This window comes from Pogona vitticeps, chromosome ZW-PAR (assembly GCF_051106095.1).
Source record: "Pogona vitticeps strain Pit_001003342236 chromosome ZW-PAR, PviZW2.1, whole genome shotgun sequence".
In the NCBI taxonomy this organism is placed as follows: Eukaryota; Metazoa; Chordata; class Lepidosauria; order Squamata; family Agamidae; genus Pogona; species Pogona vitticeps.
In genome coordinates this window covers 1,249,766-1,271,470 of record NC_135800.1, presented here as the reverse complement: position 1 = coordinate 1,271,470, position 21,705 = coordinate 1,249,766, and the positions used below count along the sequence as shown (strand labels likewise).

The 21,705-nt window shown below is 49.9% G+C and overlaps 2 long non-coding RNA genes across 2 annotated transcripts in view; one reads left to right on the top strand and one right to left on the bottom strand.

Moving 5' to 3' along the window:
* The window catches only part of LOC110079627 (uncharacterized), a 37,460-nt gene that overhangs the window by 10,039 nt on the left and 5,716 nt on the right, over window positions 1–21,705 (top strand). The window contains exons 3-5 of the long non-coding RNA XR_013539646.1: window positions 3,945–4,158; window positions 4,563–4,877; window positions 10,088–14,754. This is a non-coding gene — a long non-coding RNA (uncharacterized LOC110079627). The remainder of the gene's footprint in view (window positions 1–3,944; window positions 4,159–4,562; window positions 4,878–10,087; window positions 14,755–21,705) is intronic.
* Window positions 14,437–21,366, bottom strand: LOC140702973 (uncharacterized). The gene is made up of 2 exons (XR_012082251.2): window positions 20,895–21,366; window positions 14,437–19,307 (listed from the first exon to the last, which is right to left on the bottom strand). It is a non-coding gene; the product is annotated as an uncharacterized LOC140702973 (long non-coding RNA).

Sequence of the window (21,705 nt, the reverse complement as noted above, 5' to 3'; positions counted from 1 at the left end):
CGTAGTCCAAAAAAATAATAATAATCCAGAAATTCCATCCGTAATCCCCATCGCCTGTGGGTCAAGGAGCAGGGTAGGGAGAGTGGGCAGTGGGTGAGTTCTTCTAGGGTTAATTGTGTGTGTTTTCAAGTCAGTCAGATGGAAGTTTTGTATAACTGGGACACGTACCTAGGGAGCCAGCGACAAAAGAGTTGTCTTTAAAAAGCTCAACACAAAAGCATGAATGGAAACATGTGAAAACTCGGGCTGTTCCCCCCCCCCCAAAAGGACGACTTAAAGGGGAAAAAAAAGGAAATTGGATGTATTTTCCCAGTTTGCATTCTGGAGTTTCGTAGGGAAGCAACTGGAAAGAACCTGGGCCGATGCAGAGTTCTGATCACGGACAAGGTGTGATGTGAAACAATGCAGGGGGCTCTTCGACACCTTGGGTTCGAACCTTGCCTTGTCAGTGATTATTATCTGCCCTAAAGATGGTTCTGCTTCTGCGCAAAGTTAGCAGCAATACTTTTATCCATTCGGTAGACCCGCTGAATTACTGGCATTTACACCTGTGTTGATTTACAATCTTGATCATTTTAGAACTGCTAGAGCTGGAAAAAGGGACCCTCGGGATCATCCAGTCCAGCCCCTGTCAAGGAGGCCCAGTGGAGGGGGGGGATTCGAACTCCCAACCTCTGACCCCATAGCCAGAGACCTCATCCCCCTAAGCTATCCCACGAAGCTTCATCTACTACTTTGATGTAGCTAAGAATGGGATGAAAATGCAACTCAGATTTGGAAAGACGCCCTGAAGTCAAGATGGATGGAAGGATGTTCACTGCCTTGATTCTGCAAGTTGGAGCAGAAATCCTCTACGGAAGCAGATGAGCGAATAACCTGAGCTTGATTTATGGCAGATTTTGTTCTGATGCACCTCAACCTCGTGCACGTTTCATTTCCCTGCTTCCATTCCTGGATCTCCAGCCTTGTGCTCTCACGAGCCAATGGTACGGCAACCTTTCTTTCAGCGGCTAATGCAAAGTGATGCTTACGCGGCGCTGGAAGCCTTGGAGGAGCGCTAAACACGGAGAGGCCGCCGCGGAGTTGCTCCCCTCCAACTTCGGAAATCTGATCGCGGCCGACAAGACGGCCCCTTCCCCTCACCTTTCTCTCGCATTCGAACCCACTTGGTCTAGATTTTTCCCCTAGGATAAGGTGTTGTGTGGCTTAAGGGAGAAGAGAAGTCAAGAACTGCGTTTCGGCTTTTGGCACGATGGCTTTGTGGCACCGGTGCTCCCCGGGGCAGACTACAACTCCCATCCCACCAAGCCAGGATGGGGGATGATGGCAGAACTTAAAAAGTCCGACCCAAGAAGCTGAGTCATAAGAATTGAGGATGTTGGTTAGGTTGTAAGAGGGCTGGGAGTTCGATTCCTTCCCCCCCGGGCCTCCTTGGCATGGGCTGGACTAGATGATCCCACAGGGTCCCTTCCAGCTCTGAAGTTCTACAGTTAATGTCTAACAACCCTGCGCAGCAGATCAGCTGAGAGAAAGACTGGCTGGCCCAAGCGAAGCCCGGGAGATTCCATGCAAGGTGGAAGCTTTCGTTTCCATTTCCCAGACCTCCCTTCTAGCCACTACACCGCACTGCCTCTTCTGTTAGAAAATAGTTTGGGACGACACCCCATCAGCTGTGCGTTCAACACATCCTCCCATGAATTTTCCGAGCATCTCATGCAACTGATGTTGTGATCCCAACATATATCAAAGGTATGGTTGCATTCCCAGATATATTTTTAAAGTTATATATGGCTGAATCCCCCACCCCCGAATAATCAATTAAAAAATAAATTTGTTTCTTTGGAAAAGAAATGCAGACCTGGGAACAGAAGCTGGTGACCACCCCAGGCTGGAGGGAATCGGCGCCATTGCGATGTTCTTGAACAATACCTTTCCAATCCTGTCTCGGTCATAACCTGGTGGCTGTCAGTGGCTGCGTGAAATAATGCCTGGGGAGGCTTTGGGATGGGTGGGGCCCTAAAGATTAATATATAGGGGGGTCCCTTGACTGGAGAAGCCCACACAACATTCGCTCCCGTGGGGTTGAGGGGGGAAAAAAAGTTCCGTGATAATAGTCTTTTGCCTGCAGCTGATGGGTGACCACTGGAGGTCACTTTTTCAATAATATCGTGCAATTCCTACTTTATTTGAGTGAATATCTTTCACGCTCACTGTCTCCGGGAAGCCGCCGTTGGGCACGAGAAATGCAAAAGAGAGAGAGAGAGAGAGAGAGAGAGAGTCACATGGAGGTGATCTAATAAAAATAAAGGAGAAACCGATGGCCATAAGAGACTGGGAAATATAGGTGTTTAAATATTGCTAATGAGAGGATTAGGTTATGAAGGATCCACCAGGAACTTCGGCTGCGTTCCGGCTTGGCCAAATCCAGTTTGGCGCTAGTGCATTTCGAGAAGGCTCGGTGGGGTTGCTTCGCTCTTGCTGCTGGTTAGACCCCACTCTTGTGTTGTAGGAGCGCCTGCTTGTTTTACGGCTTGATAAAAACTTCCCCAAAGTCACGGATTTCTTCCTAAGGAAGACGAGACACACTCAAGGGGGTTGCTGTGTGGTTTTTTTTGGGTTTTGCTCGAGGAAGTGAGCCATGGATGTGTCCTTGGACTTCAGCTCCCAGAAATCCTGGCCCCCATCGGGAGTGGCGAAGGCTTCCGGGAGTTGTAGTCCAAGAACGCCTGAGTGACTCAAGATTGACACCAGGAGACTCCAATCCTTGGGTTGGTTCAGATGACCCTCCAAACCCTGGTCTGGAGGATCATCTGAACCAAACACACCAGGGTCTAGAGAGCAGGGTTTCCCAATTTGAGTTCCCCCGGTGTTCTTGAACTGCAACTCCCAGAAATCCTGGCCAGCCCAGCTTGTGGTGGACGCTTCTGGGAGTTTTAGCGCCAGAACATCTGGGGACCCAAGACTGCTTTTAGGGAAATGACCTGTGGCACGTCTAGAACCATCTTGTAAGAGTTTAGTTCCTTTTCATCCGGGAAATGTCATTTCAGCTTCTAGACAGAGCGCTGAACTTAGATCTGGGAATGCGGGATTCTTTTATTATTTGAAGGGTACTCCACCTTTTTTTTCTGGAACCGGAAGACAAGGTGGCCTTCAAGGAAATGAAATAACAAAAAGCATTTCAAAAACATAATGTTGCGTAAAGCTCAAAACATGTCGGCTTCTTGGTGACTAAATAAAGAGGAGAAGGTGTAAGTGTCGTCCATACCACCTGGCAGAAACCTACAAATTACAAGAAACACAACTTTCCCTGTTTAGCTGGCTGGATCGCTCAGGGGTTTAAGTCTCTGGCTGTGGAGCCAGAGGTTGGGAGTTCGATTCCCCCACTGGGGCCTCCTTGACAGGGGCTGGACTAGATGACCCCACGGGGTCCCCTTTTCCAGCTCTGCAGTTCCATGGTAGTCATTGTTCTTATCTTTAAGAAAGAACACTCGGCCACTCTAGTTGGGTTGAACAACCGACATTTTGACGGGAATTAGGGACGGGAAACTGAAAACTGGAGCAAATGCTTTTTTATATCTGCCTGTGGTTTAATTTTAGTTGCCCGGATTTTAGAGGGCCTTCCTTTTAAAAACAAACACCTGTATTTATAGGCTTGTGTCTCGGTCGAAGAGGTGGCAGGATGGAGCCATCCGAAGCACGCGCCGTGTGAAATAAATGTTTGGAGCATTGTCCTTTTGATTTTTATTTCGTTTGCTAAGAAGTGGACCTCCGCGTCCACCTCCTGTCTGGAAACCTGGAGGACTTTTGCTGGGGTCATGACTAGTGTGTGCGCGTGCCCCCCCTTGCTTTCTCTCTCTGTCTGTGTGTGAAACACGCTTTCTGAATCACATCTGCTGCGTCAGGAAGAGCAAATATTTGAAGAACCATTTTTATCCCTCGCGCAGGCTTTTGGGGACAACAGCTGCATTCCCAGCGTCTTCTGGACCAAACAGAAGGGCGACTCCAGATTCTGTTTGCTGTTCCTGGCACGGCGGAAAAACAGCTTAGTCATCATCACGCGGACGGCGGAGCCAAAGACTGTCCGAACTCATTTGGTTCGCTCAAAGGAGGAAATTTCCCCTTCGATTCGGACAGGATCGTTTTAACCCTCACCTGCCTGTTGGTTAATTTCTAAATCTAGTTAGGGCTTGTTCGGAGTGGCATTTGTTTGGCCTGTGGCAGGGGCTCCCCAAGCACAGAATGTCATCACTAGAGGGGAACAATTCGCACCCAGAACACCCCTTTATGAGCCCTGCCAGGGGATACTCCTTTTTTTTGTTTTAATTTGGTTGGACTCTAATTGGGTCCATTCCCAGACTAAAATCAAGTTTTGAAAGCTACCAAGACTCCTTCCAGTTTCCATTTTTATTATCGCGAAGGGGCTTAATAAGTGAACCGCTTCAGAATATCGGTAAATTGAACACTTTCCCCTGCAACTCTGCGGAGGTGCCAGAGGGAGTGAAATTGCTGTTGCGCTAAATCACTTGGATCATTTTTTAAAATGCTTTGCTTTTTCTCGGCAGGCAGTTTCTGGATCGGCACGACAAAGAGGGCAGAGATCTTTTTTCTTAAATAATCTAAGCGATTCTGCGCAACAGCGATAAGTCTAGCACAGACAAAAATAATAATTCCATTTCGTACGTTCAAGGGACCGCAGAAGGAGCTGGAGGATCTGTATGCCGTTTGGACGTGAGGAACGCTCCCCATGGCCCATCGCATACACCCCCCCTTGGCTTCCAGTGGGTCTACGTAGAACACACCGCCCTTGCACCGAAAGGATCAGTGCAGTCATGTCTCAAGTTGAACCCGACTTATAGCGACCCTCGAGAGCTTTTGAGGTAAGTGAGATGTTTAAGGAGGGTTTTTTTTTGAGTTTCCACGGCTGAATGGAGATTCAATTCTGACTTACGGCAACCTAGGTAGAGAAGACTCAGAAGGGGTGGGCGATTCCTTTATTCTGGGCTTGCCCAGGGATGATGCAGCTTGCCCAAGGCCACCCAGGCTGGCAACCTCTGACTCCGCAGCCGGAGACGTCAACCCCGGAGCTATCCAGCCAGTTCACATCTCTCTCTGTGTCAGTCCATAAAGAAGAGGATGGACCCCTTCAAAACGATGGCGCTCCTTCTAATAGGGGTCTGCCCTTGGTTAAAAAAAAGGTTCTACCAAGATACCCTATTTTCCTCTCGTTCTACGAGGGGGAAAACAAGGATACAGGGGAGTCAGTGGTCCTTCCCAGCTCCTGGTTTGCTCTTGGGCACTTAAACCCTGTTTTCTCTCCCCCCCCCCCCCCTTACTGGCTCCTGTAAAAGCCAGACAGGCTGGCTTGAGGCTCACCAAAGATCCCTGTGCGCCGAACAATGGCCCCATTGAAAGAGGGAGCCAGCCTTGCGCATCAGACCGGCCCGGCCTGCGGGTTGCGGAGCGCGTACGAACAGCTGAAGGCTCCTTGTTCCGTCCTGGCCATCTTATGCCCCAAAATAGGAGCCGAGAAAGGAAGGGTTTTTAATCCTCCCTTCTCTTTCTGACGGAGCGGCCCTTCCATGTCAAGGGCCCCGGGCCTTGTTAGTGCCGGGACGGCTTATTTTTCCAGGGCAGGACGGCCTCCGGGATGACATGAGACGGGGGGGGGGGGCGCTGGCAGCGAAGCTTGTCATTCTTGGCTCCCTCGCAAGACCGGGGGGAGCTCGGCTCCCTTGTGCGCTCTTGTGTTTTTCCGCGTCCTGCATATTTTGTAAACTCAGCTCTTTCCTTCTAAAAGTTCTGGACGCAGCGGCTGGTCCTGGAAATCCTCTCTCGCCCGCCCGGCCGGTGCTCTTTCAGAGCTGATTCGGGGGAATAGAGCATCAGAGCGTTGGCGAGTCTTGGGGTCCGAGTTCAGGGTCCGAGTCTGAGGTTTTGGTCCCGAGTTCAAGTTTGTGTCTTTGGTCCCAAGTCTGGAATCCCAAGATACCAAATTCGAATCCCTATTAAAAAACTAGCTTTTTTTTCCCCACAAGAAAAAGGGGAGGCTTGGTTGGAAGGATTCAGCTTTGGCTACTGTTTGACTTTTGAGTCCCCCTTTCCTCTTTTCAGGCGGATGACCCCCTCTCTTTTAACCCTTCGTACGCTGAACAGGAGATAAAGGACCCTTTCCGTAATGCCCATCTGCCACTCTGGCCTGTGGCTCTTTGTCTGAAGAACTGGGGTGTGTTTGTGTGTATGTGTGTGTGTGTGTGTGTGTGTGAAATCCAATCGCACCCTTGCCTCGGCCATGATTTAAAACAACAGCGCTAAGTCAGCCTGCCTTGTTTCCTGGCAAAAATCCATCTTAAGAACTCCTGGACGTTACCTCTCAAGAGTAGCTTTCCTGGCGAAACCCATCTTGCCACGAACTTTTGGATTTTTTTTTTGTACTCGCGTTGAGGAAGTGGGATTGACCCATGAAAGCTTTCGTATTGCGCGATTCTTTATTAGTGGCCTGTTATCGCCTATTGCCTACTTTGGGAGTTGCAGTGTTTTAAAAAAAAACGCAACGTCTCCTGGCATTGAATAAGAGAGTTCAGAGGAGAGGATAGTTGCCCTCGGGTATAAACCCTCGGCTTAGAGGGCTTCTTATTATAAGAAGTGGGGCAGGGTGAGGCCAGACCCTCCGACAATCCTTGAAACCCAACATCTGGTTTCGCTTTCGTTTCCCTCCGAGCCAGCTGTTTAAGCCGGGCTGTCAAAATGCAAAGCCCCTCTGAAAAGCAGAGAAATCTGGTAGGGTTTCCAAGCTCCCCACATCTTCCCTCTCCTGACAGCCATCCCTACACCCACAAATATTTGTGTTTCCCCCCTGTGGACTTAAATCTTTTAAAAACGCTTAGCTGGCTTAAAAAAGAGCAAGGCCCCGTGCGGCGTATAGAATCCTGGAACGATGGAGTTGGAAAGGGGCTCTCCAAGACCATCGGGTCCGACCCCCTTGCTCAAGGCAGGAATAAAAAGATCAAATAATAATCATTGATCAAATAACAGATCGAAACAGATCAGCTTTCTCTTGAAGGCCTCCAACGCTGGAGCGCTCAGCACCTCCCAGGATCATGCTCTAACAATTAAGAGTTTTTTTTTCCTGATATTCAGCTGAGATCTGTCTTGCTGTTGCTTGAGTCCATGATGATGCTCTGGGATGATGATGGAGAACAGATTTTGCCAAGCCCCCCCAACAGCCACCAGTCCCAGTCTGGTTCACTGTCTTTTGTGACTTTCCGTGTCAAGTTTATCTTGCAAGGAGGCACCCACCATCTTCTCCTTCCTTTCTCTGTGTGTGTGTACATGTGCGCATCCATGCCTCGTGGTCAAGTGCGCCAACGACGGTTTTTGCCCACGGAAATTGCGCTGCTGAAGACGGCAAACAGGCACCGCCGTTAGGCGCGTGGAATATGGCAAGGCGCTTTACGGGCACACATGGGGCAGCTGTCATTAGCCAATTTTTTTCCACTCCCCGAAGCAGTGGGTCATCCGAGCCGGTGGGATGATGGGAGGAAAAGGGGCTCTCCTCTTTTGCCTCTCCTCCCTGCGTGTTTCTTAGGGTTTCGTCCCACTCTTCACCCCCTTGCGACGGATCTATCCCCCCCTTTTCATCTGGCTACTGTTTCTATGGTTACCGTAGTTCTCTGCAAGAGTGTGTGTGTGTCTGTGTGTGTGCATGCACACATGTGGGCCATGGTAGGACCCGGGAGCGACCAGAAACCCCTCTGTCCCTCTGGATCAGGCAGGGATTTGACAGGAGACGGACGTGTGGTGTGTTATGTGCCGGAGAGTGACAGGCAGAGAGACAAAGAAAAGGAGCAGAGAAGGGAGACCTATCTGCGTTCTTCGGCTACCAGGGTTGCCCCCAACAGGTTGTCCTCTGAACAGGCTTCTCGAGAAAATCTAGATTAAAAAAGAATGGCTCATGGGTAGCGGGCGGAACGAAGCTGCCCGGCGATTGAAGCTGCCCGGCGATTACAAATTCCATGTGTGTGTGTGGAGATATAAAAGTTGACTCCCTATAGCACGGGGGCAGAACTAAATTGCTCTTTGGGCATGGCCCGTTTTGGAAATGCAAAATGTGCACGTGGAAGTGAGGAGTTTGGTTTGGTTTCCATGCCAGGCGGCTTGCATTCTTTTTTTTTTAAAACAAAAAAAGTTTTAAAGGTGAGCTACTTGTGAGGGTGCCTGGATGTACACGTGTCACTGCAGAAACCCACAAACCTGGTCCGAGGTGGGTTTACCTAGGATTATTTCATTTTATTTTAAAATCAGTTTTGTGGAGCTGGTTAGAAACTGATCAAACAGAGAAAGCACTGATTAGAGTTTAATAAACACGGCCCTTGAAGAAGGCTGATCGGCCGAAACGTGTTGGGCATTTTACACTGAAATAAGGACTATGATTTTTTTTTTACATCCCAGGACTATGGTCTTTCTCACCCCCCCCCCTTTTTTTCAAACCTGAGATTTGCAGTAAAACAATTGCAATAAAACTGATCAAGACACTTGTGAAGCCTTGAAGGGCAGCAAATTTATCACGGCACAAGTGTTTCTAATTTCAAATCCGTCGCCTTTCGCTGTATAAAAGGAGCCCGATCTTGCTGAAGGGTGGGTCTATTTGTAGGTGTATTCGAGGCTAGCACAAAAGCTGATTCCCTTACAACAACCATCATCCCTTTTTTAGATGCCACAAGTCTCCGGTAATATTCCCCCAAGATGGTCACGCTTGTGATCGTTCCCTGTGGATGACACACGAGGGAGGCCTCAAAAGCATGCATGGAGACACTGTTTTTAGTGCCCACGTGGGCCGCTCATGTGGCACGCCCCACGGCTGAGATGCAGCCAGCTGTGGCCATGGGGCATACGTGGAACATCCTTCTACAGGTTAAATGTGCGAGCCAAGCCCCCTTTCGGATACCTCGGCAGCAAACCGGAAAAGCTGACGTGGTCTGCTGTGCTATGTCTTCGAATTTATTGCGGTCGTAACGTGGAGCTGGGCGGCTGCTGGTTCAGCATACATTGCCGGAGTTTATTAGCCTCCTTCCCTCTCCAGTCGCTCTCCCAGCCAAATCGGGATGCGGCTTTTCGACATCCAGGAACACAGTCTTGCTTACATGTGAGTCAAATGCACACCACAATCACAGACGCAGAGTGGTATACTCATACAGATTGCCTGTACATACATGTACAGGCAATCTGCTGTAAATTCGTTTGTTCTCATCTCTGTTTTACGCTGTGCGAGTAATTTTCCAATCTGGTGTTTCCTGTTGTTGCTTCGTAATTCTCGATCCTTTTTTATCTTAACAAAAGTCTGGCTAGTTGGCGTTTGAAGCGATGCAGGTCAATTAAGCATTGCCCACATCGTTGGCGGCTTGAATTTTGCCATTTTTATGTGGCAGGTTGGCGACCCAGCCTTTTCAGTGGCGGCCCTCAAACCCCAAAATGGGTTCACGAAAGTTGGAACGGCGGATATGCAGGAACGGATCGGCTCCAGTCCGCTTTCAAGACTTATTTGAGGGGGGGAAAAAACTCCCAAGATCCTCAGCATGATTGGTTTAAAAAGCTGCCGTAATTCCACCAAACGAACAAAAGACAGATCTCTCTGCGAGGAGGGGCAGGATCTGTTCTTGATCATCCCAGACTGTGGGAGACACACAATCATGGGCTCAAGGGACAGGAAGCCAAATTTAAACTGAATACTGTATCAGGGGGGGAAAAAAACTTCTCAATTGTTACAGCAGTACGACAACGGAGCCCATGGCTTTTGGAGGCGGTGAGGGCTCTCAAGGCTGGAGGTGTTCAAGGGGGGAATTAGACAACCCTCCGTCAGATCCGCTTTGACTTGGATTCCTGCCGTGAGCAGGGGGGGTTGGACCCGATGGTCTTGAAGGCTGCCGTTCAACTTCATGAATCTAGAATTTATAATGGACACACATCTGCAGACAAGGGGGTACCGGTTTCAGAATGGGTCTTTGACGCATGCGTCCAAACCCCTCTTGCCATCTGGAGAAAGCCACAATCCCCTGCCCCAGATGATTGAAATTGACTCTCCTGGTTGCAGTGAAATTGACGCACAAGAAGAAGAAGTGGAGCCTAGAGGAACAGCCGGCTTGAAAAGGTTGGAAAAATGGAAAACACTTTCTCGGAGAGCAGGTCACAGACAGCGAGATGCGCGTATGAGTCAAGGCGCCGGGGCCTCAGCTGGTTTCCTGTTGTGCATTGTGTGTATGTGTGCCTGTGTTAATTCTCCAGATGCTCCCTTTTGCTCCCAGTGTGTGGGTTTTTTTTTCAGAGCCACAGACTCGGTGGGTGTATTTGGGGGGCTTTATAAGCTTGCAAAGGCTGCCTCTCCTTCTTCCGTTCTTCTTCTCTTCTCTTCCTCCTCCTCGGGGCGGATGAATGAACCCCCGGAAAGACAAGTCCCAGCAGGCGGCCCGGGAAGCCAGATCGGCTCCTCCACCTGGTACACCTGGCGAATCTGGTGGATTAAAGCCGCTTTGGAGGGCTGCGTGGGTGGGAGGTCGGGGAAGAAGCGGGCGGCAGCTGCTCGGCTTCACAGGGCAGGCCCATTGTTGGGTTTTTTTTTGCAAAGAAGAGGATGGAGAATTTGGGGGGGGGGCTCCAAGAGACCCCTGCAGGCAAGCCAGAGGAACAGGTGCAGGAAGCGAGCATAATCCCCTTGGGACGTAAGAGTCCGTTTCCTACTTGAGGGTGCGTTGGGTTGGGGAGCTACCCCTTCTCCTTCATTCTTGGCCGGTTGCTCCCTCTGGACCGAGGTTTATCCGGTGCGAAAGGGAAACACAGCTCCGGGTTTCACAAACGGGGGGGGGGGGGTTAAGACCATTCCGGCTGGAGAAACACTGGTAAACTGGGATGGGCCCTGTCTTGTAAGGGGTGGCCGGAAAAACAACATGTATTGGGAGACACACACACACCCTCCAAAGCCGGCTTCTGTGTATGCAGGTCTTCTCAATCGGCATGGAAAACCAGCCGTTCTCTACGTGGTAGGAGGGAGCTGCAGGAAGTGAAGGAAAAGAAGCCTACCAATCTACTTGTAGATCTAGAAAAGAGAGAAATGCTTCTGGCTTTTTTACGTCCCTACTGCCCATTTCCCGCGGATTCAGATTGCTCTCTCTGTGTGTGCTGGTCTGCCATTCCCAGCCCCTTAGACCATGCCTTTAGAGGCCATTCCTATCTAGGTTTGTAGACATCTGATGGGTCTATTTCCTCCCACATTCTATTTTTGAAATTTCTTTCAGTCTAACAAAGAACGGTGTGACTTTTTATACTTTCTCAGAAGTACTGCAAACCGGAGTCAGCGCACGGTGTCTGGTGACGACGAGCCCATTCGGACAAAAACACGGACGTCCTGATTTGAGCCCCTGAGGCTGGGTTGGGTGCAGGAGGCTCCTAACCCTGAATTTTAAGAGCAAAAGGTTCTCTTAAAAGCTCTCTATTTTGAGGAGTGGATCGGCCCACCCAGCTGCATCCCAGTTCAGTTTCTTCCAAATCTTGTTGCCTTTTTTTAAAAAAGTATTTATTCCTTTAGAAAATCCATTCAGAGAACAGAGGAGACAGTCCTAAATTTAGGTCTGTAAACAGCCACTTTCCACGAGAGCTGCCCTAAGCCTCCACGTTCAGTGGCAGGATATCTCCAAATGCTAGACACAAAGGCAAAACGTCCACTTCCTTCTCTTCCCTCCTTCCTGGAAAATTTCAGCAGGCTCCTTCTGGATATAGACCACCAGCGGAGAGAACTTCGCCTAATCTGATCTGCAGGATTCTTGTTACGTTTCTTGCACGTAGGCGACAAATGTTTGCAAGCCGGGAACAAGCCAGACATTTAAGAGTTCTCTCCCCTTTAAAAAAATTAAAAAATAATCAAAACTGTTTCGTGATCTCTGTACCCGACTCCTGGTCCCCTTTGAAGAGATTGTAGGGGGGCTTATCCGGATGGAAGGACTCGGGTTTTCTGTGACCCCCAACCCTACCCAAGTATGTTTCAAAGGATGGCCCAATATGGCTTGTGCCTCTTTGTTTTAAGAGCTGGGATGTGATATCCAATCCACAGCTGCCTTAGCAAGAGCTATAAAACAACAGCGCTAAAGTAGCCTGACTTTTTCCTGACTTACATCTAAGAGTAACTTTCCTGCTGAAATCTATTTTGCCATGAACTTTGGACCTCAAAATCTGAGTAACTTTCTCAGCAAAATCCATCGTGCCAAGAGTGTTTGGATTTCAAGTTCTTCACGGCTGGCGGAGTGGACGGTCCTGGTCCGTGAAAGCTTCCGGATGGAACTATGATGATGATCATCATTTTAAAGTGGTCTGTAGAGGCATCGCTTCCTCTGGCCTTTGTATTTTCTCCGGGAAGAGGAGACGCAGAGACCCGCCTGCCATCTCTCTCCCTTCCCTCTCGGTGGCTGGAGAGGAGATCCCCAAAAATTGTGATTTGGGTACATGACGACACGTGTTAGACGGTGCAGGACAAATAATAACAGACGTTCCTGTCTTTCTGTCCATCCCTTGGTCTCCACTTCCTGCTAGATTACCTGTTGGCTGCTAGCAGCTTTGAAGAAACCTTGTCTTGCAGAGGCCAGAAGCCGTGGGAACAGCTGTCGTGTCTGCCTGAGCAGGTCCAGCTGTGGGTCTCTGTACCTCCTGAGCGACCTTATGCTCCTGGCAGTTGCTGGCAGGCCAGGCCCCCTCGGAGCAGCTGCCGATTCCCTAAAAGAGGAGAGACTTTGGGGAGTGTGTGTGTGCGTGGGGACACACACTGACATTTTAAATCTGCATTTCGAATCTGCCTCCCAGCGGCAATCATCTCAGCATCGCTGCGGGTCCTTTCCTACGAAACGTTACACGATTTGTTGGAGAGATCCGTGGCTTTGTGTCTGCTTATTAATAATGGGGTTTATTCTGGCACGGAGTGATGTGGAGTTCCACAGGCCCTCTCTGGGAAGACTTGGCTGGATCCTATACAAGAGTCTACAAAACGAACCCCAGAATTTGCGTGGCACCGGCTTTGGTCTGTTATATTCATGTTCTGTCCTGTTCCCCTCCAGGCATCACAAAGACAACACCCCTCACCCTCCTTCTCACGTTATCTTCAGACATCACGGCTGCCTTGCGGGGAAGGCCAAAGGAGCAAATCAACACGCTCAGGATGAGTTTCAGTGCTCACTGTGGACTAGAACCTTGATGGCCTTGACTTTCCTGTCCAGCACTTCAGAGGCGGGCCGTCCCAACCCAACCAAGAATCTTTTCCCCAGATATCCTGGCAGACCGAGGGCCTCCCTCTAAAACTGTGCGGCCGAAGGAGCTAAACATGCCTGTTTTAAAAATGGAATATAATGCCACAACTTGGTTGTGTGATGGATTTTTTTTGCTAACAACAACAAAAAGATTTAACTTTAAAAATGTCTGTTTCCCTACTTGCATTTTTCCCCCCAAGCATGCATCTGAAAATATTTGCAACTTCTAGAGGATTCTAATTAAAAAATGAGCTGAAGCAGGCTATGATACCCGGGCTCATGGATACACTGGGTACAGTTAGCATAGCAGAAGCTTCTTGTGTCACCATTAACTGCCCTGATCCTGCCTGATCTCAGATCTACCACCGGCACAACTGGATCTTACTTGCGCGACTGCTATGCTGGTCGAGGTCAACCTGCAGAAGAGCTGAAAATGTGGCCGAGGGAAGAGGCGTGGGAGAGCAGCTGATCCCAAACCATCTCAGACCAGATTCCTCCTCCTCGTCACTGTCCTAGCACACAGCTAGGCCAGACGTAGGTTGACCCAAAATAATTTCCAAATTCTTTCAGGGAGGAGAGCTCGGGGTTCAGCTCCATCATAGCTGGCTTCGGCGGCAACCAGACACGGAGATCGTCCCAGATGGGTTGAGCTGGATTCCAAGTTTGTGAAAATTGCAGGGTAGTCCTTCACCTGGAATGTTTAATTATCCCGGGTAATTTTTCAGGGCATTTGTCCAAACCACGCCTCAAATTGCTATAATTCTCACTGGAAGCAGAGGTCGCCCGCCCTCCTCTGCCATTAACACTGTCCTCTGCTCTACCTCTAAAAAAAAGTGGGTTGTTTTTTTGCAAATGACCCGAGGCCTTGTGAAACTGCAGCGCTCATCTGACATAGCGCTAAATTGGACGTGCATAATTTTAAAAGCACAGAAAATTCTTTGGAGGAGAGACAAGAGGCGCGGGATGTTCCCACTGATGGTGTGACGGTCAACATATCTCTAGGACGTACCTGCCACTTCTCCTCTGGATGGACATAAGTGTTCACGCATGCCAGAAACCACCACCACCCCCAGGAAAACAAGCAATCAGAAAGTGACGTGAGCGCACTAGCCTCTGTCGGTGGAACAAAAAGTAACAGATACTCACAACAAAAGAGTGGGCTTACTTGCAATTAGTTGTATGTTATGTACAGTGGAAAATATATTGACTTTAACCATGCCAACTCTGGCACAAACTGCAGGGTAGACCCTTAGCATAACCCCAGCTGGTCCTCAACTGTTTTTTTTTTTTCTGGCTAGGACTCTACCCCAAATTCTCATTTGGACTCCTTACTATCTTTTCCAGGCATAAAAATCCTATAAGCAGAACCTTTGCTATTTGTCAGTGGCTTGATCGGTCCTCCAAGGATGAGAATCTGTGGCTCCTTCTCCAGGGGGACAGTGGTATCATCTTGACGTCACGATAGCTGCCAATGGTAAGGAGCCTCAGGGTTTGTCACTTGGCGGGGGAGGGCTGCTTTGAACTCTCTGCGGTATTTCGGGACGGGACAGGACAGTTGAGTCTGTTCTTCAGCCCTTCTCTGAGCGACACACCTCAAGGAGCCGTCGTTTGGAGCGCCGTGACGGTCGAGGCGCTCTCAAGCGGGCCCGACTGGGTTTGCGTGCCGGGCTGGACGGTTGGCCTCTTTCTGACATGTTTCCCAAACACGAATTTTGTTTTGCTTGCATTAGGCATGGTGGCCTCTCTCTTTCTGTCTCTCCCATGACAAATAAGCTGTCAGACTAGATAGAACAGGGTCGCCCACATTTTTTTAAAAAAGGGTAAAAGCAGCTCCTCCCTCGCCCTTAAGACCAGGCTTGCAGGACTCTTCCCGCGCGCCTTTCGAGCTTTCTCTCCCTGCCACGGGTTTAACGACATGCCTCTCGCCTTCTGCATTGCAACCAGCCAAGGTGGACGTTTCCTACAGCAAGAACATCCCAGTCGGGCTTTGCTCGCCGTGATGATGCGGGCAAGGCCCAAGCACAGCTCTGAGGTCGCGTCCCGTGCATGAGAGACCTATGGCGTGGCACGCAACGCCAGCCGTGGCTCTGTGGAGCCTCGCCTTCTTGCCACAGTTGTCCCTACCCTGCTTTGTCCCCATGAGCCAGGAGAGAGCTAGTGTCACGCTAAGGAACCGGAGCTACCGAGGCGGTAGATGATGGTAATCATTTCTGGCATTGGCTTCCCCCCCTGCAGCCTTCTTTGCTTCCCGACCCCTGCGTCTCCCCACGGAGGGCACGGAGGGCTCTCTCTTCCGGCAGGAGCCTGACCTAGATCGCTTTCTGGCCCTTCCACTCTATAGCCCTGTGCATTTCTTGGCCGCATGTCCGGTGGCACGCCAGGTGCTGAACACCACCAAGATCCACCGGTCTTGATCCGTGGCAACAGGACGGGTGTTTGTCTTGGATGCATCCCATTCCAAAGCTTGGAAAGTTCCTTGTAAAAAGTAGTTATATGTTCAAGCCCTTCTCCCCATGATCTGCTATTTTTTTAAAAATTAAACCCGCAAGAATTTTTCAGCCAGCGGCATTTCATCCTAATCGGATAACGGGCAGATCGCGGGCAAGGGTCTCTTGTTACCGTTCGTCGGAAGTTAACGAAATAGCGGCCTTTTCGTTTCGTTGCTTAAAAAGCACCCGTAACTCAAGTGGGAGGAAGTCGGGGAGCCGACGAAAGAGTTTGGAAAACTTAGCTATACCAATAATTATAGGGGCACCCCAACGGGCGCCTGCCTCTCCCGATGACTCTCCTTCACACACCCCAAGCAAGAAGAAGAATAGAGCGCAAATCTGCTCTTCATCTGCAGCTCACAGATTGAACGGGCGAAACCAGCCGGTGGATAATCCCTCGTGTGGCTTTCTCTGGGCACAGCAGTTGTGCTGGTGTTGATGAAGGTGTGTGTGTGTGTGTGTGTCGAGGGGTGTGCGTGTGTGCATGTGTGTGAAAACTGAATGGGGATGAATCTCGGCGAAGGTTTCCATGGCAACTGAACGCAGCTTCTCTTTTGCTTATAAGGATGGCGCGCGCGCCCCCCGGGCGTCTCTGTGCGGTCCCCGCTTTCTGCCCCCGGATGAAGAACAGAGACTGAATCTTTCTACTCAGCTTCTTTTAAGAGGATATAGAAAGCTGAGGTAACAGGGAAGCAGGAGAAAAAAACCCGCTCCCCCGGCACCGTGTTCTGCAGGCGCAGGAATCTAGTGTGTACGCCAAAATTTAAATTGCGGTGTTTTTTAAGGAGACACCTGCAGAACGACAGGGTTTATTGTCAGTGGCGTTGAGGCCATGGGTAACCAACCTGTCATGAGGTACTGGTCCCCCTCTGTTCGGCCCTGGTGAGGACTCCTCTCGAGTTGTGTGTCCAGTTGTGGACAACACACTTGAAGAAGGATGATGACGGACTGGAGCAAGTTGAGAGGAGGGCCACCAGGATGATCAGGGAGGCTGGAAACGAAGCCCTAGGAGGAAAGAGAGAAAGAACGGGGCCTGTTTAGCCTCGAGGAAAGAAGACAAAGGGGAAAAGACAATAAGGTACGCAAAAGTCGAAGGCAGCAGGAAATGAGGAAGACCCCATACGAGATGGGCTGACTCCCTAAATGAAGCCACAGGCTTGAGTTTGCAAGCGCTAAGCTCAGGACATGGTGGAGAGCACTCATTCATCGCTTTAATTTGGCAGCGACTTGACGCCCCCTAAGAACAACATACGTGTTTATTCGCCCAGGAAAGCTTTGTGTATTCCTTAGCACCGTCCCACATCCCAGTTTGTCAAAACATTCACAGGACCCTGACAGATAATAAAAGGGCAATGCTAAGAGAATACAGTAAAGCCAAACGACTACGTTAAAAGGAGTTGTCAATGGAATTCTAGAATTGCTCTCGGGGTGCGCTTGGATGTTGGCCAGTGGCTGGGGAAGGAGGGGTTAACTTTGTGATGGAAAACAGTCCTCCTGGATTCGGAGAGGGGGGGCGTAATGGGGAGTCCTGCAGAAACCGAATCCACATCCCATCTCCTCAGACCCCTCCTGAGATGAAACACGTCTCACCTTGGAAATTCCTACACCCTGTGGTGCATCGTGGAGAAACAACGGTCTCCAGAAAACCATGTGCACATTTTTTGACAAGGGTGAAAAAAGGCACAGCCCAAAATGTGTGCCGTTAAAAAAATACCTTTCGAAAATGCAAAGAATGCCCGTTCTTGAGGCGAGCAGCAGAGAAAGGCGCTTTGAAACAGGAGCTGCTGCTATGTTTTCCTTCTTCGAAACCCCTTATATTTCACGTGTGTGCATTTTTTTTGGGGGGGGGGAGGCTGCTGTTAAATTGTTTTGAATTTCGTGGTCTTTTAGCATGATTGCGTTTAATGGCGTTTTTCAACCACGCGATTTACGAATGTGTTGTTGCCTCAACATTTTGTGAGCGTTCCTGGGTCCCTCGGTGGAGAGAAAGTGGGATGAAAATAATGGAAAATAAAGCCGCTCCAAGTCGAGTCCAATAAAAGACCCACAGAGCAACTTTGGGGATGGAAAAATGCACGCAAAGACGTGCGAATTAGGAAAAAGGGTTACAAAACCCATCATCCGTGGGATTCCCAGATCGCAGCTGTGTTCAGATCTGCCTTGGCTTATCACCCATCTCTGCCCTTACCTAGATGAAGGATCCCTCTGGACTTCGGTGCCCGGTTCCTCTCCTGGATTGACTACTGCAATTATCTGTACATAGGGCTTCCCTTGAGGCTGAACCAGAGACTACAGTGGGTCCAGAAATAAATAAAAAAATAAATAAAATAATAAATCTTTCTAAAAAGCATAGAAAATGAAAGATCAAGGAAGGAAGCCAAGAAAAAAGTCTTACAAGCTGATAAGGAAAACCGACGGGCCAAGAATGCCGATAGGATTTGGAGTCAAGCGACAAGGAGTGGGAGTTGATCCTCGACAAGCACTTACCTCAAACTCTCCTGCTTTCTTGAATTGGAGGCTCCCCATGGAGGAGCCGGCTTCCCTCACCCCATCTCAAAAGAGACCCAAGTCGCGAGACACACAGTCAAGGCCTCTTCAATCCACTGCCAGATTCTTAAAATATAGCAGTTGGTAGAGATGGATACGAACCACCAGTTTGCCAGTTCGTTCCAGTTCGTTTTTTTGTCCGAACAGGTGTTCGGCAATTCCTGCCCTGCCTCCTCCAGCAGGCGCCCACTCAGAGGCAGCACCCCAGCTTCTCTGCCCCGCCTCCTCTGTGACCTGCCTCTAAGAGTGGGCTCCTGCTGGAGGAGGCAGGGCTCCGAAGCGCTGAACACCCGTTCGAACAAAAACCGAACCAGCACAAACTGACAAACCACCAGTTCGTGCCCATCTCTAGCAGTTCGTCTTTTTTTCCTCTGTCTCCTTTATTTTATTTTTGTTTTGTTTTTGCCTGACCTACTATATTAACATGGCGACATCTTCTAAAACTGTTTTTCTCAAAGTGGACAGGGAAATAATTCCAGACAACCCACTCACGGGATGGACAGATTTTTTCTCTTCCTGCCGCTGAAATGAAAGGTTCGCAGATGTTAGTTTGTAAGTTGTATTTGTACGTCAAATCGTTTAGAAAAACCTCACTGCTACTCCATTTTGGACCCAAGGTTCGAGTCTCCACCAGCCATACTTTCCTCCTTCCAAAGTCATTGGTGTAAAGCTGAAGTCCTTTCTTAAAAACAGGGCGCCCGTTGGTTTTGGCTTGCGGATATCATGGGATGGTGACCACATGAAACAGAGAGCAGTGGTTCCCAAGCTTAGATCCCCAGATGTTCTTGGACTACAACTCCCAGAAGCCTTCACCACTAGCTGTGTCGGCCAGGATTTCTGGAAGCTGCAGTCCAAGAATATCTGGGGACCCAAGGTTGGGAACCGCTTCTGTAGAGGGAATTTGTGGAGGACATGAAATTGGGTGGAAAAGGTCATACCTTGGAAGACAGGAACACCATTCAAAACGATCTTGATAGGCTTGAGCACTGGGCTGAAAACAACAGGATGAAATTGAACAGGGGTAAGTGCAAAGTTTTACACACAGGAAAAAGAAACCAAATGTACGGTCACAAGATGGGGAATACTTGGCTCAGTAATGCTACGAGTGAGAAGGATCTTGGAATTGTTGTAGATCACAAGCTGGGTAAGAGCCCGCCGTGCAGTGTGGCTGCAAAAAAGGCCAATGCGATTTTTTAAGGATGCATTAAACAGAAGTATAGGCTCCAAATCCTGTGAGGTACTTCTCCCCCTCTATTTGGCACCGCTTGGGTGACATCTTGAGTCCTGTGTCCAGATCTGGACACCACCCTTCAAGAAGGATGCTGACAAACTGGAGTAAGTTCAGAGGAGAGCAACAGGGGATGATCGGGGGATGAAAACCGAGCCCTGTAAAGAGGAAAGACGGAAAGAACTGGGCAGGTTTAGCCTTGAGAAATGGAGGCGGAGAGGAGATAGAAAAACACACTTCAAATGCTTGAAAGGTGGTCCTACAGATGAGTTCCCCATCATCCTAGAGTACAGGACATGTTACAATGGGCTCAAGTGACAGGAGACCAGATTTAGGTCGAATATCAGGGGAAAAACTTCTTAACTGTTAGAGCAGTACGACGATGGAGCCCATGACCTCAGGGAGATGGGGGTGAGCGCTCTAACATTGGGGGCCTTCAAGAGAAAACTGGACCACCCTCTATCCGATCTGATTTGACTTTGATTCCTGCCTTGATCAGGGGGTTGGACTGGATGGCCTTAGAGGCCCCTTTCCATCTCCACCATTATGTGAACGGTTCGTTTTTAAGAAATGCTAGAAATGGAAGCAGACGGATCTTGGCAGACAATCTACCCTTGCCGAAATTCCCACTATTACCCAACAATTATGGCTGGGGGGGGGGGCTGCCACGTGGCCCTCCAGATCCAGTTGGGACTGGGGCTCCCATTAGCCCTCGAGGATGGCACGCTGGGACATGCGGTGCAATAACGTCGAGGAGGCCACATTTTGCCAACACACCTGCATCAAAGGTGCAGGAGCCCTGCCCGGCACTCTTCTCTCCCAACGTTGGCCAGCTCAAAGTGAGCACTAGGCAGACGGCACCCATTCTCTCTCTGCTCGCCCCGAGGCCTGGTCCGAAGCTCCCCAGGGAAAAAGGACCAGACTCTGCGGGCCCCTACAAAGGGGAAGCATCTATAGGGCTGGGAATATGGCCACATCTTTTTCCAAACAGTCCTAGAAGAGGTTCCTCTCTAGAATTTGGTACCCTGGCGCACCATCTTAGCGACAGCCCTGCCTTCTCACGTTGGCAAGCCAGCGGCTTCCAAAGAACCCCAGGGAAGATCGTCTTCTGCCCTCTCCCCCCACTCCCTCGGAAGCTTCTAGAACCTTTTATTTGGGGTTGGTCCAAAAATGCATGCAGATAAACTTTGCTTTGGCTGAATTTTTTCCCCCCTCCCTCTGTTCGGTTTTCCTCCAAGTTAAGGAAGCGCCTTCTCCTCCACCCCACACCACCACCCCCAACTCCATGGGAGAGGCAAGGGGTGGGGTGGGGGGTTAGGGGTAGGGGGAGGTGGGCCCTTTTTCTTTCACCTTGGGTGGGAGCCGCCAAGGTCTCCCACTGTGTAGGGCTCACAAGCTCCTCTGCACTGCTTCTCGGGCGGCTCTCTCCCGTGCCGAGGGGTGGCTTGGCTGGACCGCTGGCAGGAGAAGGATGCAGGAGGAGAGGATGAAGGATGCTCAGAGCAAGCACCACAAGGGGTAGGGGTGGAAAAACAGAGAGAGAGAGGAAATAAACAGATTTTCTCTCTCTCTCTTTCTCTCTCCCTCTTTCTCTCTCTCTTTGGATCTAGAGGGGGAAAAGCACAGAGCTAAAAATAAAACAGGACGATCAGTATCTGTCAGACTGACAGCCCATTGGCTCTCTGGAAGTGCATCTAATTACCCAGGCTGTAGGTAGATATTTGCATGAAACGAATCACAAGCCAGAGAGACAAGGTTAGGCTTTAACCTTTCCCAGTCCCAGTATCTGTGCAGAGAGATGCGAGAAACCTGTGTGTGTGTGTGTGTGTGTGTATAGTGGGGGGGGGAGACAACACAAGTGGGGGTGGGTGGGTGGAAGGAAGCTTGGCACAGCCTGTAGGAAATTAGCTGAAATTAATTGAGGAGCCCAGATTGTGTCTTGCAGCTCCTTTGCCGGATGCTGGGGCTTATCTCCACCGCACAGTTCATTATTTTGTTCATTCGCATCTCCTCCTACCTCCTCTGCCGAGTGAGTTTCGGGGGGTCTCTTGGCAGAGAGGAGATGCCCGAGAAGCTCCTCTCTTCTCTTCCTCATGAGGGGCAGGGTGGAGGCTGGAGACGCCACTGACTGGCAAACTCACCCAAAAGGAGGAGAGAGAAA